Below are 13,298 nucleotides of genomic sequence, written 5' to 3'. Positions count from 1 at the left end.
ATAGAAAAATATTTTGGGGTCCCTGGGTGGCTCAGTTGGGTAAGGGTCTAACTCTCAGATTCGGTTCAGGTCATGATGTTATGGCATGATATTGAGCCCCACGCCATCCAGCTAGTCGCTGGGCATGGAGTCTGCTTAAGATTCTCTCCTCTCTCTCTCTCTCTTTCCATCCCCCTAGCCCTCTCTCTTTCTCTAAAATATATACATATTTCAAGTTCCAGCATGAGCATGTTTTCCGCCGTAGGAGCAAAAACTACACCTTCCTCCTCTCCCAGTGTGTTTTGTGCAGCAGTGAGGCACATCAGCTCTGGACCATAAGTAACGTAGTGCCAATGGTCTAAGACAGAGGTTCTGGGGTGAGACACAGACATGTGAAGAAGGCAGTTATTAGCAAAGGTGAATCCATTATTCCAATTATTTCAAGAAAAGCACTATGAGGGATGAGGAAGAGGACAAGGCAATAAGAAACAAAGGTAGAATGAAGTTTGTACTCTTTTTTCCCCCATAAAGTTTTGCTCTTTTCCTACTTTATTACTACTTCTAATCTTAGTATTAAGAAATTATAAAGTATAAAGATGGAAAGTAGCAGTGAGTACCCCATTCTTAGCCACTGCTCTGAAAGTGCTCCACCTATGAATGAAACAGAAAGGGAAGAGGGTGAGAGGATGAGAGGATTCTGCTGACCCCCTCTAGGGAACCTATCTGTAAATGCAAGGACATTCATAAGTCAGGCATATGCAAGTCAGGGACTGTGTGTAATTGGATCATATAATATGACATTCATCCCTGACTTTTTTCCCCTCACCTAGTCTCCTGGTTTTATATCCTACTTCGATGTAAGATAATATGGTTGTACATGAATGACTTGAGTTAAAAAATAGACACATAAAATTCTCTCATGCTAGATACTCAGCAACCTAAATTGTGAGACACTCTTTAGCCAGAGACAATTTCATATAGAAGAGAAATGCGACACTGTATTACACAAATGGAAAACAGCCTTTATTCCCTTATTAAATTTTCAAGGAGTTGCATGGAGATTTAACCACAAAGCTCACATTATTTAGGGGATTTAATTATTGTTGTTTCTTTCTTTCATTTTCTGTCTCCAAATAAAAGCATATTTCATTACATGGTGAGCGTTAATGCTTTTAGGAAGGTTCAGAAGGAAAAAAAAAATCAGCTTTTCACAATAGCAAAACTATATTCCTTATTATCTACACAAATTAAGAAAAGCCATGCTCTTCTTGGATTGGATAGAAGAGAGGTGGTCCCTTCTCAGATTCCTCTTTAATAGTGAGGTTTTCTAAGTTTTGGAATTTGGGTAGGCCAGGGCCTAGGCTCATAGAAGGAGAACACTACAAACCTTAGGACAGTGGTTTCTAATATGAGGTGTCCAGAATTATCTAGGGAGAATCTAAAAAGTATAGATCTTATGGGCCTTAATCCAGACACTCTAGAAGTCAACCCCCCAAATTGTACCTTGAATAAGGACTCCTTGGACTCTCTCATAGTCTATGTGCACTTGTCCAAAATATATATATAAATATATATATACATATATGTATGTATGTGTGTGTGTGTATATAGATATAGATATAGATATAGATATAGATATAGATATAGATATAAAACCATTGCCTAAAGCTTTTCTTTTCCCTTCAAAATATGATTCATTGTATTATCTTGAGGTGGAATCATTTAATATGTTTGTTAAAGATGTACATTCCAGATTGGACTTTAACTATATCAGATTGTCTGGGGGTTGGGATCCAGTAATCTTCCTTTTATTAAGAATCCAATTAGGGGTGCCTGGGCGGCTCAGTGGGTTAAGCCGCTGTCTTCTCAGGTCATGATCTCAGGGTCCTGGGATCGAGTCCCGCATCGGGCTCTCAGCTCAGCAGGGAGCCTGCTTCCCTCTCCCTCTCTCTCTGCCTGCCTCTCTAACTACTTGTGATCTCTGTCAAATAAATAAATAAAACCTTAAAAAAAAAAAAAAGAATCCAATTAAATCAGGCGCCTGGGCAGCTCGGACATTAAGCATCTGCCTTCGGCTCAGTTCACGATCCCAGAGTCCTGGGATCAAGTCCCACATTAGGCTCCCTGCTCAGCAGGAGGCCTGCTTCTCCCTCTCCCACTCCCCCTGCTTGTGTTCCCTCTCTTGCTGTCTCTCTCTGTCAAATAAATAAATAAATAATTTTTTAAAAGAATCCAATTAAATCTCATTCCTACTGAAGTTTGAGAATCACTGCCTTAAGAGGCTTTCAGCTAGGCATACATCTCTTATCTATTTTTCTCCACTCCAAAGTTAATTTCTTTACTAATATATAATTTATTCTTTGTATTTGGATTAGAAGCAAAGAAAGAAGTCTCTTTAACTTGTTGCCACATGACTCTAAAATTTTATGTATAAGAAATCCTTGGGAGGTTCTCCCCTTATAGGCAGAGACACCTGGCCTTTCGCCATGTGATAATCCTTCCTTAATTTGTGAGGAAATGGACCTCATAATGGTGATCAGTGGCTAGACCCTGGGATTATAAGACTGTGACAACTTTATCCCTTAAAATACACAATTTATAATACATTATATACTACTGATCATTTTTCCAAATTAGAAAACTTCAGCTGTTGTCGTCACTGTCAATTATAAACTAGGGAGCCTATAAGTCAGTGATGTCCATAGAGCCTGAGTGTAGACAAACCTTTCCTTGCCCGCCCTGCTAAGACAACCTCAGGAGCTATAGAGAGACCGTTCTCAACTAATCAACTGTTCATTCTGCAAAATAAACCTCATCTGTATGGGACTAAAAAAACAATATAGGGGGCACCTGGGTGGCTCAGCGGTTAAGCCTCTGCCTTCAGCCCAGGTCATGATCTCGGGGTCCTGGGAACGAGCCCCACATTGGGCTCTCTGCTCAGCGGGGAGCCTGCTTCCCCTCCTCTTTCTGCCTGCTGCTCTGCCTACTTGTGATCTCTCTCCCTCTATCAAACAAATAAATAAAATCTTGGGAAAAAAAAAGAATATAGGACATACTCTTTCTTTTTTTACTTAGTACTTTCTTGAATAGAACATACAAGGACCTTTTTTTTTTAAGATTTTTATTTATTTGACAGACAGAGATGACAAGCAGGCAGAGAGGCAGGCAGAGAGAGAGGAGGAAGCAGGGTCCCCGCTGAGCAGAGAACCCTATGCAGGGCTCGATCCCAGGACCCTGGGATCATGACCTGGGCTGAAGGCAGAGGCTTTAACCACTGAGCCACCCAGGCGCCCCTAACAAGGACTTTTTGAAGATGCTTTTCATCTGGTTTAGGTCATTTAGAATTCTAAATCTGCCATTCATTGTATCATAAATAAAAGCAACCCACTTCTTCAGGTGACTCAGTCCTGGTTTATGACCCCATTCCTTAGGATATGACTGTCACTTTTATATGGAATGTCTGTGGTAAAGCCAGTATTTTCTCTCATCCAAACACTCTACTGAGAAATCTGAAGAAATCTTATGATTGAACAGATCAAGAGACTGTCAAATAATAATTTTAAACATACTGACTAGGACATAACAGAAAATACATTTTTTAAAAGTAAAGTAAAAAGAAACAGACTCCATGTTTCAGCTCAGGTCATGATCTCATGGGTCATGAGATTGAGCCCTGTGGTGAGCTCCACAATTAGCTGGAAGTCTAGCTTGAAGATTCTCTCCCTCTACCCCTCCTCCCACTCTCATATTTATGGGCACTCTCTTGCTATCTTTCTCAAATAAATAAATAAATCTTAAAAAAAAAAAAAGTAAAGAAAAATCCAGACTACATATTTTGCAACAAGCAACCACAAGCAAGGTAAACCCTGTTTAAATTCGAATACTATTCACAATTATTCTTACAGACTAACTGACAATGAATTGTTCATCAAAGAAGGAAATAACGTATTTTTCCTCATTTTTCTAGAAAGGGTCCTAGCCCAAAATGAAAATGCATATGAATATTTGACTTCACATCATCGTTAGATAAACAGTAAAATCACCCCCACTTTCTGTGCTCCTTTAGGTAAGTTAGATCTGTTTATCCGCATTTGTCTCTCTAGCACCTAATCAAACTAGAACAGGCACAGTAGATCCTAGTTAAATATATGAATGATTTTGATGAAGTCCCAAAAGTTTATTTTGGCTTTTGTTTCCTTTGCCTTTGGAGACATACCTTGAAAGAAGTTGCTATGGCTGATATCGAAGAGATTACTGCCTATGTTCTCCTCTAGGATTCTGATGGATTCCTGTCGCACGTTGAGGTCTTTTATCCATTTTGAGTTTATCTTTGTGTATGGTGTAAGAGAATGGTTGAGTTTCATTCTTCTACATATAGTTGCCCAGTTTTCCCAGCACCATTTATTGAAGAGACTGTCTTGTTTCCACTGTATATTTGTTCCTGTTTTGTCGAAGATTAACTGACCATAGAGTTGAGGGTCCGTATCTGGGCTCTCTACTCTGTTCCACTGGTCTATGTGTCTGTTTTTATGCCAGTACCATGCTGTCTTGGTGATCACAGCTTTGTAGTAAAGCTAGAAATCAGGTAACGTGATGCCCCCAGTTTTATTTTTGTTTTTCAACATTTCCTTAGCGATTCGGGGTCTCTTCCGGTTCCATACAAATTTTTGGATTATTTGCTCCAGCTCCTTGAAGAATACCGGTGGAATTTTGATTGGAATGGCATTAAAAGTATAGATTACTCTAGGCAGTATAGACATTTTAACAATGTTTATTCTTCCGATCCAAGAGCATGGAATGGTCTTCCATCTTTTTGTGTCTTCTTCAATTTCTTTCATGAGTGTTCTGTAGTTCCTCAAGTACAGATCCTTTACTTCTTTGGTTAGGTTTATTCCCAGGTATCTTATGGTTCTTGGTGCTATAGTAAATGGAATTGATTCTCTAATTTCCCTTTCTGTATTTTCATTGTTAGTGTATAAGAAAGCCACTGATTTCTGTACATTGACTTTGTATCCTGCCACGTTACTGAATTGCTGTATGAGTTCTAGTAGTTTGGGGGTCAAAAGCTTCTGCACAGCAAAGGAAACAGTCAAGAAAACAAAGAGGCAACCCACAGAATGGGAGAAGATATTTGCAAATGACAGTACAGTCAAAAGATTGATATCCAGGATCTATAAAGAACTCCTCAAACTCAACACACACAAAACAGACAATCATATCAAAAAATGGGCAGAAGATATGAACAGACACTTCTCCAATGAAGACATACAAATGGCTATCAGACACATGAAAAAATGTTCATCACCACTAGCCATCAGGGTGATTCAAATTAAAACCACATTGAGATATCACTTTACACCAGTTAGAATGGACAAAATTAGCAAGACAGGAAACAACATGTGTTGGAGGGGATGTGGAGAAAGGGGAACCCTCTTACACTGTTGGTGGGAATGCAGGTTGGTGCAGCCTCTTTGGAGAACAGTGTGGCGATTCCTCAAGAAATTAAAAATAGAACTTCCCTATGACCCTGCCATTGCACTACTGGGTATTTACCCCAAAGATACAGATGTAGTGAAAAGAAGGGCCATCTGTACCCCAATGTTTATAGCAGCAATGGCCACGGTCGCCAAACTGTGGAAAGAACCAAGATGCCCTTCAACGGACGAATGGATAAGGAAGATGTGGTCCATATACACTATGGAGTATTATGCCTCCATCAGAAAGGATGAATACCCAACTTTTGTAGCAACATGGATGGTACTGGAAGAGATTATGCTGAGTGAAATAAGTCAAGCAGAGAGAGTCAATTATCATATGGTTTCACTTATTTGTGGAGCATAACAAATAGCATGGAGGACATGGGGAGTTAGGAGAAGGCAGTTGGGGGAAATTGGAAGGGGAGGTGAACCATGAGAGACTATGGACTCTGAAAAACAATCTGAAGGTTTTGAAGAGGTGGGGGGGGTGTGAGGTTGGGGGAACCAGGTGGTGGGTATTAGAGAGGGCATGGACTGCATGGAGCACTGGGTGTGGTACAAAAACAATGAATACTGTTATGCTGAAACTAAATTTAAAAAAAGATTAAAAATAAATAAATAAATCAATGAAATGTCCATATCAATACAATCTACACTTTTTAAATTTAATAACTTTTTTCCAACTACAAAATTAATGCATGTTCAATGTAGAAAACTTAGAAAATAGAAATGCACCTTTACACATAATCAAGAATCCATAATCCAAAAGTCAATACATAAATAATATTAACATTTTGACCTTTTTCTCACTCATATGTACTCATACATATTATTTTACCCAAATAAGAATGTACATACTGTTTTGGTTTTATTTGTTTTTATCTTTAAAATAAACTTTATAGTAAACCTGGCGATTCACAGACCTATACCCCTGGGGATAAAAAAAATAAATTAATTGAAATAAATAAATAAATAAACTTTATAGCCTTTTGATTACATCAATAAATATCTCTTAAAATGATTTTAAAATCTGCATACTTGAAAATACAAATAAATCATAATTTATTCCAACAAATTTTTAGAAAAATAAGATATAGTTTTTTAATATTTTGCAGTTATATAAATAACCCTCTTATGAACATCTTTGTGTATACCTTAAATAATCTCATTAATATTTCTAAAAAGATAAATTAATTAAATGATCATTTTTATAGTTTTTTCAAACCTATTTCTTAATTACTTTCCAGAAAATTTGTACCAGTTTATACGTTTGTCACTTGCAAACAGATACTACATTTGTGGGGGGTTTTTTGGTGTTTTTTGTTGTTGTTGTTTTTAAAGTAGGCTCCATGCACAGCTCAGGGTCCAACGTGAGGCTTGAACTCATAATCCTGAGATCAAGACCTTAGCTGAAATCAAGAGTTGGATGCCTGACTGACCGAGACCCCCAGGTACCCTATTGCTAAAACATTTTTGACAGAAAAAATGTTCTCCAGTTGTAGCAAAGCTATTAATTCAACTAAGTGGTCCTAATAAAGGAATCAGATTATGTCAATGTGTTAATTTTTTTCACTTTCAATATTAAATGTTTTATTTTTATTTATAGACATCCTATTTTCCCAAGAAAATTATGACAGTTCATGTCAGAATTTCCAGAAAATATTATCAGGTCTTTACAGAAATCCAAATAATCAGATGATTGTCCTGCAAGTATGGAATCAAAGCCAAGAAAATTAGTTGTTTAACTCCATTGTTTAATTTGATCAGGCTATTATAGCCCAACAAATGCATCTCCCTACTGGTAGATGAGACTGGTTAACACCTGGGCTCAGGCCATTTCCTGCACAGAATATTACGAAGACACTTGGAAAACTTTTTTTGGCTAACAAATCTTCTTTTAGTTATAGTAATACCATCTACACTATGATACCTTTGGCAAGCTAGTAGGGCTGGACCTTGATTTTGGTGATAACCTATTTGCTTTGGGGAAGAGATCTACCAATTCTATGTTATTCCTTATTTTCTGATTAGTTTTTCCAAAGTTTTAGTCTCAGATGTTTCATGTATTTTTCAGGTTGGTGAATGGCTCACTGTCACTGTTACATTCTCCATACCCAGAGATGATAAGAGCTTATCAAATATTTGTACACATCTTATATAGTGTGAATCTGTTACTGGAGGCAGCTGCCTAACCAGGGTCTACATTTCAAAGTAGATTAGTTTTCTATTGCTGAATAATAAATTATCACAAACTTAGTGGCTTAAAATTCTTTAGCTCTGTCAATGGAAGTCTCTCTCAGCTTCTAGAAGCTGCCATCATTCCTCCTCAGGTGACTCCCTCCATATTTAAGTCAGCAACAACTGTCAAATCCCCCTTTGTGCTTAGAGATTCTCTGATTTCCTCTTCTGTTATCAGCCAGAAGGGCTCTGCTTTCAAGGGCTTGTGTGTTACATCAGACCAACCCAGATCATGTCTACTTTAACTGTGACATTTAACATAACATGATCATGGGAGTGATATCTCATTATATTCACAGGTTCCATGGATTAAGGTAAAACGTCTGTGAGAAGCCATTCTGCCAACCACACTTAGCCTCTCTTATATGCTAATGTGTTGGCTTGTTCTCACCAATAGAACATCAGCAGAAATGCTGTGTGTCTCTTCCAGGCTGGGATTTGAAAAATCAGGTGTTCCTCCATCAAGTAGTTCTCTCCCCATCTGCCAGATCAATGTTAAGCTTTGAACTCTTCAATCTGCTATGGCAAATAATGTCATCTTACCAGATATCTGTTTTCTTCCTTTTCTAAATATGGAATAAGTAAAATTAATTCAAAATGCACATTTTCTGAGTAGAATGGGATAACTATTCTCAGTTTGAAGTCCAGTTCCTTCAAGTAATAGTTTTGTGGCCTTGACTGTGATCAAGTATTAAAAAATTCTGGTGCCTAATTAAAATAGAAGGACTATGACTTCATCTCCCTCTTTAGTAAAGATCATACTTATATTTAAGAGTTAATGCCTATTAAATGCCACTAATCGTGCTTTTCATGCACAGATCCTTTGGCATTAGAGATGCTGACCCAAACAACTGAAAAAGTAATAAGGACCTTGGGTTCCTCATAAAGCAATCTAGTTATGCTATTAGAGATTATGTTCTTACGTTTAGTGCTTTAAAACATATATCCTATGTACCTATAGGTACTGTATATCTGCTTCAATAAACAAAAACAGATGTTTCATTAAATAGTTGGAATGGATAAAAATAACCATCAGCAAACCACAGAAAATGAAAATTACCTCTTCAGTACTGTGCATCAAAAATAGATAATATTCAGCTCTTCAACTAGGAAACCAGAAAATACACTTAAAATGACAATTTTGAAACGAAATTTTCATTTCATGTATAGGAAGGATTTTTTTTTTCCTTTGGCAAATCAACATTTAGTCTGTAAAACACGATGCTCGCTCATAATGTCATGCATCTCACTCTCAATAATTCTTTCTTATTAACTGCTTGGGTACAATTTATTTTCCTCTCAGGCTATGAAGGTGCGTGCAAGTACAGCAGACTCTGGCTGGAGCTGATAAGCCAGCCCATAGCAGCAGCACTGCTGGCCTGATGAGATTTGTAAGAAGACAATATTCCATTGGCTTGGAAAACTATGCTGTATATCAAACCTATCAAAAATAATATCTACAAACAATGCCTTGATGCATTTGCCAACTCCCACAGAAAGCTCTTCTGAAAATATACCAAGATTTTTTTTTTCTTTTGTAGTGAAGAAATACAGACTACATTAAAAAAAAAAAAAAAAAAAAAGATTTTTTCCTTTTGTTTACATTTTTTTCACTAAGCATGCTAGTCTAAAAGAATATTTTTAAACCTTGGCTTTTAAACAAACATCAATATATTTCAAGAGGGGGATAGATTACCCATATTTACAGTTGGGACCATTTATTTCATAGAAGAGTAAAAAAAAAAAAAAGAAATCAAGGAATGCTCAAAAAAGAAATATATCACAATGTCACAAACTGAAATTTCATTTTAAGTCTTCCAAGGCTTTTAAAATAAAAACTTATCATTGAGGAAGGCAAACACCCCCCCAAAAAAGATGCTTTCCTTCCACTTAGAAAAATTGTTTATTCTTTATGTTATCTTACGCCACACAACTGTTTGTCTCAAAGGCATATGTATTATTTTAATTTAATATATTCCTGAGATCTTTGCTTCTAACCAAAATCAGTGCTACTGAGAAAAAATATTATTTTAAAGATAAACCACTGTGAGGAACTTCAATAGATGATGCACTGAATATATTCATTTTTGGTATGTACTGACTATGTTAAAGGGAAATAAGCTACAAAGATGATATTATATTTAAATAATGCTTTATGGCTTACACAGACATACATTTTCCACAATGTTGCAATGTGGATATGGCTAGCACTGGAATTAACTTCAAATATAACCGACTGCCATGTATTGAGTGCCTACTATTTACTCTATGCTTTACATATATTATCTCACTTACTCCTCAAAACAACCATATGAGATTTCTTAGAAAGCAATATTTCATTGGCTCAGAAAAATCCCTGCTGTATATCAAACCTATCCAAAAAATCTAAAACATGTTCTGATGAATTTTCCTACTTTCATACATACACACACCCACACACAATTTGCTGTGTGATTTTTTTTTCTCTCTCTTTTTTTTTTTAAAGAATAAGGAATCACAGGCTTGGGTGGGTTGAATGACTTACCTGAAAGCTAAAGTACAGAAACAATCACATGGTTTGAATACGGATTGTGAATGTACTGAGTGCTTTATGTACATACAATCACATAGTCTCAGTTAATCTTACCAATTGCTCCATGAGCTGATATTATTATAATTCCTTTTTACCTCTAAGTTTTATTTTTTCATGTTATTTTCTGAGTTGTCATACAGTAAAATTAACTTTTTATCTTTAGGTGTACAGTTCTGTTAATACTAATTTGTGTTAGATTCATGTAACTACCACCACAATCAGATACAGAACCTCCATCACCCCAAAAACCTCTGTTGTGTCTGACTACAGACACAAACCTCTCACTGCTACCCTCTGCTAACCACTGATCCTTTCTCTGTCACTACAATTTTGTCTTTTCAAGAATTCATACAAATGGAATCATACAGTACATAACCTTTTGAGGCTGGCTTCTTTCATTCAACCTGATGTCTTGAAATTCATCTCGGTGATTGCATGTAACAACAGTTTGTTCCTTTTTATTGAATTATATCCAACTTAAATATAAACAAAATGAGACAAATTTATTCTTCTTACTGTGCATTATAGATTTCTGCTAATTTTGTATTTTCCCATGGTTATTCTCCTTTCATCTTTTGTGGAAGCCTCTTTAAAACCTAGATATTGGGGCCACATTGGTTTGTTTTTGTTTAAAGAAGGAGAGGGAGAAAAGGAGACTCCCTGCTGAGCAGGGAGCCCAAGGAGGGCTGGATCTCAGAACCCCGAGATCATGACCTGAACTGAAACCAAGAGTCAGACTACCCAGGTGCCCCCAACATTGGTTGATTTAAATACTTCCCCTATTTCTACCATATTGGGATAAAGTGTGATTATGCTGTTGGACTATTGCTTTTTGGAGCCTTCCCCCCACTTATCCCTCTTGAATCATCCTTCCTCAAGATTCCTGGCATTAGCTAGTTTAATAGGCCAGCTTTTATCAAAACTCCTTGGAAATGGAATATTAAAAAATTAAGTGGGGATCATATAGACAGAGGGGAACCAGCATTAGTAAAAGCACACTAAGCAGAAAACTCTCAGAATCCAAACATATTTGCTTATTTTATACATGTTGCTTACTTGGAATTTTTTATTGCAATCACAATTAATTTAGATATAAACAAATTAAACATTACTCTAATTAGAACCACCTTTAAAATCATAAAAATTAGAACTTACTGAAGGGAACTGCCTGTTCATATCCCTATGAACCTGCCCCATCCTGCCGTAAAGCTCAGAGCAACGCTTTGAGAGGAGGCAGCTCTCAGACATGGTTGATTAAATGACCTATTACCTATCTTTCAGGGACACTGCCTTCCTTAACGCTCCAGCGGCTCCCTGTGTTTCCATTGTCATAAAAGAGCAGATTTTTACTCCCAATAACATAACCAACAGATGTCTCCATAATCCTAAGGCAACTAGGATGGTGGCAGTTTGTGGTATTTTCTCATCCCTTATGGTACATCGGAAATATCTGTGCAACCACCTGTGTTCGTCCCTTTTGCCCATGCAATTAAAGCTGTTTCATAAAAGAGCCAAATTAAACAATAAAAGGGCTCTAGGAATCAGAAGATTTTCTCATAAATTCCATCCTTCAGAATGAAAAAGAGGTGAACTTTAAGAAATAAAAAGAGTATAATTCATTTGGATTCTTAAACTCTGTGTCCTTTGTTACCAATAATACATGTTATTAAAATTTTTTCTACTGATGCTTATGTAAAAGAAATATCTACAAGCTATTACTGCACATTCTACCAAAAATCCATCTTCTGACTCTATATAGTTTTAAACTGTTTCTCTTAAGCTTGCTATGATGCCGCCCATCTTGCTGCCATGACACATTTCTGGAATCATTTGTGCTGATTTCTGAATCAGAATTACTAGCATGGCCTCCCAAAAGGCATGTCGCTATGCATGGGTAGACAGTCAGAGACAACCTTGTTACCAGAGCAGAGTGCTTCCCACAGGAAGACTGCCACTGAATACAACTATCCAGTAAAGGATATCAATATCCTGATAGAATCATTAGAGGACTTCCAAGGCAGAGAGTGTGTTGAGAGGGACACAAGTCAAAGCAGGCAAAAGGATGGACATTAGTTTAAAACTGGGATTCTCTTGATTTATATTCTCAGACCAGTATGTGACAAAGCAGAGCTCTCCTGAAGTACTTGACTAGCCCTCACCACACAGTACCTAACACTGTGATTACCAATTATATAGTTACCTATTAGATATTATACATGTTCTCTATCATCTCCTGTTACAGTTTCTTTGCCACCCCTTCTAGACAGATTCAGCATAAAACATGACTGTCTCTTGTGTGTGTATCATGGGATGGGATCATTTAGATTGAAAGACTTCAAATCTAAAGTTGCAACATACTAGAATGTCTCAATTAGTTGCAAAAATGTCACAGTGATTCATTACATGTCAAAGCTTCAAAATTTGGGAAATGATTCACTTTAAAAATTAGATCACATTTAAGGTTATTCATATAAAACACCATTCTCAAACCTGCTAAGTTATATTCTTCAGGTGGGTAAGACTCACCCTTTTTCCTTCATCAGGAAAGTGCCTCTGACATAGTAGGTGTTCATCAAATAGCTGGTAAATGAATAAATCCCACTTTTATCCCAATATATTTTCTTAAGTAGCAGAGAAAGGGTGACAAAATAACCGTCTTGCTAGGATTTACTTATACAGCATGAAATTCCTATGTCTGTGGTAGTATATCATCGATGTGAACATCATCTATCAGAGGCACTGCAACAGCAAAACAAAAAAGATAGTCTTTCTTTCTTTTTTTGTTTTGTTTTTAAGATTTTATTTATTTATTTGACAGAGATCACAAGTAGGCAGAGAGGCAGGCAGAGAGAAAGGGGGAAGCAGGCTCTGTGCTGAGCAGAGAGCCCGATGTGGGGCTCGATCCCAGGACACTGAGATCATGACCTGAGCTGAAGGCAGAGGCTTAACCCACTGAGCCACCCAGGTGCCCCTCTTTTTTTGTTTTTAAGAGAGAGAGAAAGAGCATGAGCAGTGTGGGAAGGAGCAGAAGG

The sequence above is a fragment of the Lontra canadensis genome, unplaced genomic scaffold, assembly GCF_010015895.1.
Source record: "Lontra canadensis isolate GAN:19392208 unplaced genomic scaffold, GSC_riverotter_1.0 scaffold2, whole genome shotgun sequence".
Classification (NCBI taxonomy): Eukaryota; Metazoa; Chordata; class Mammalia; order Carnivora; family Mustelidae; genus Lontra; species Lontra canadensis.
Note: the sequence above shows the minus strand (reverse complement) of the source record.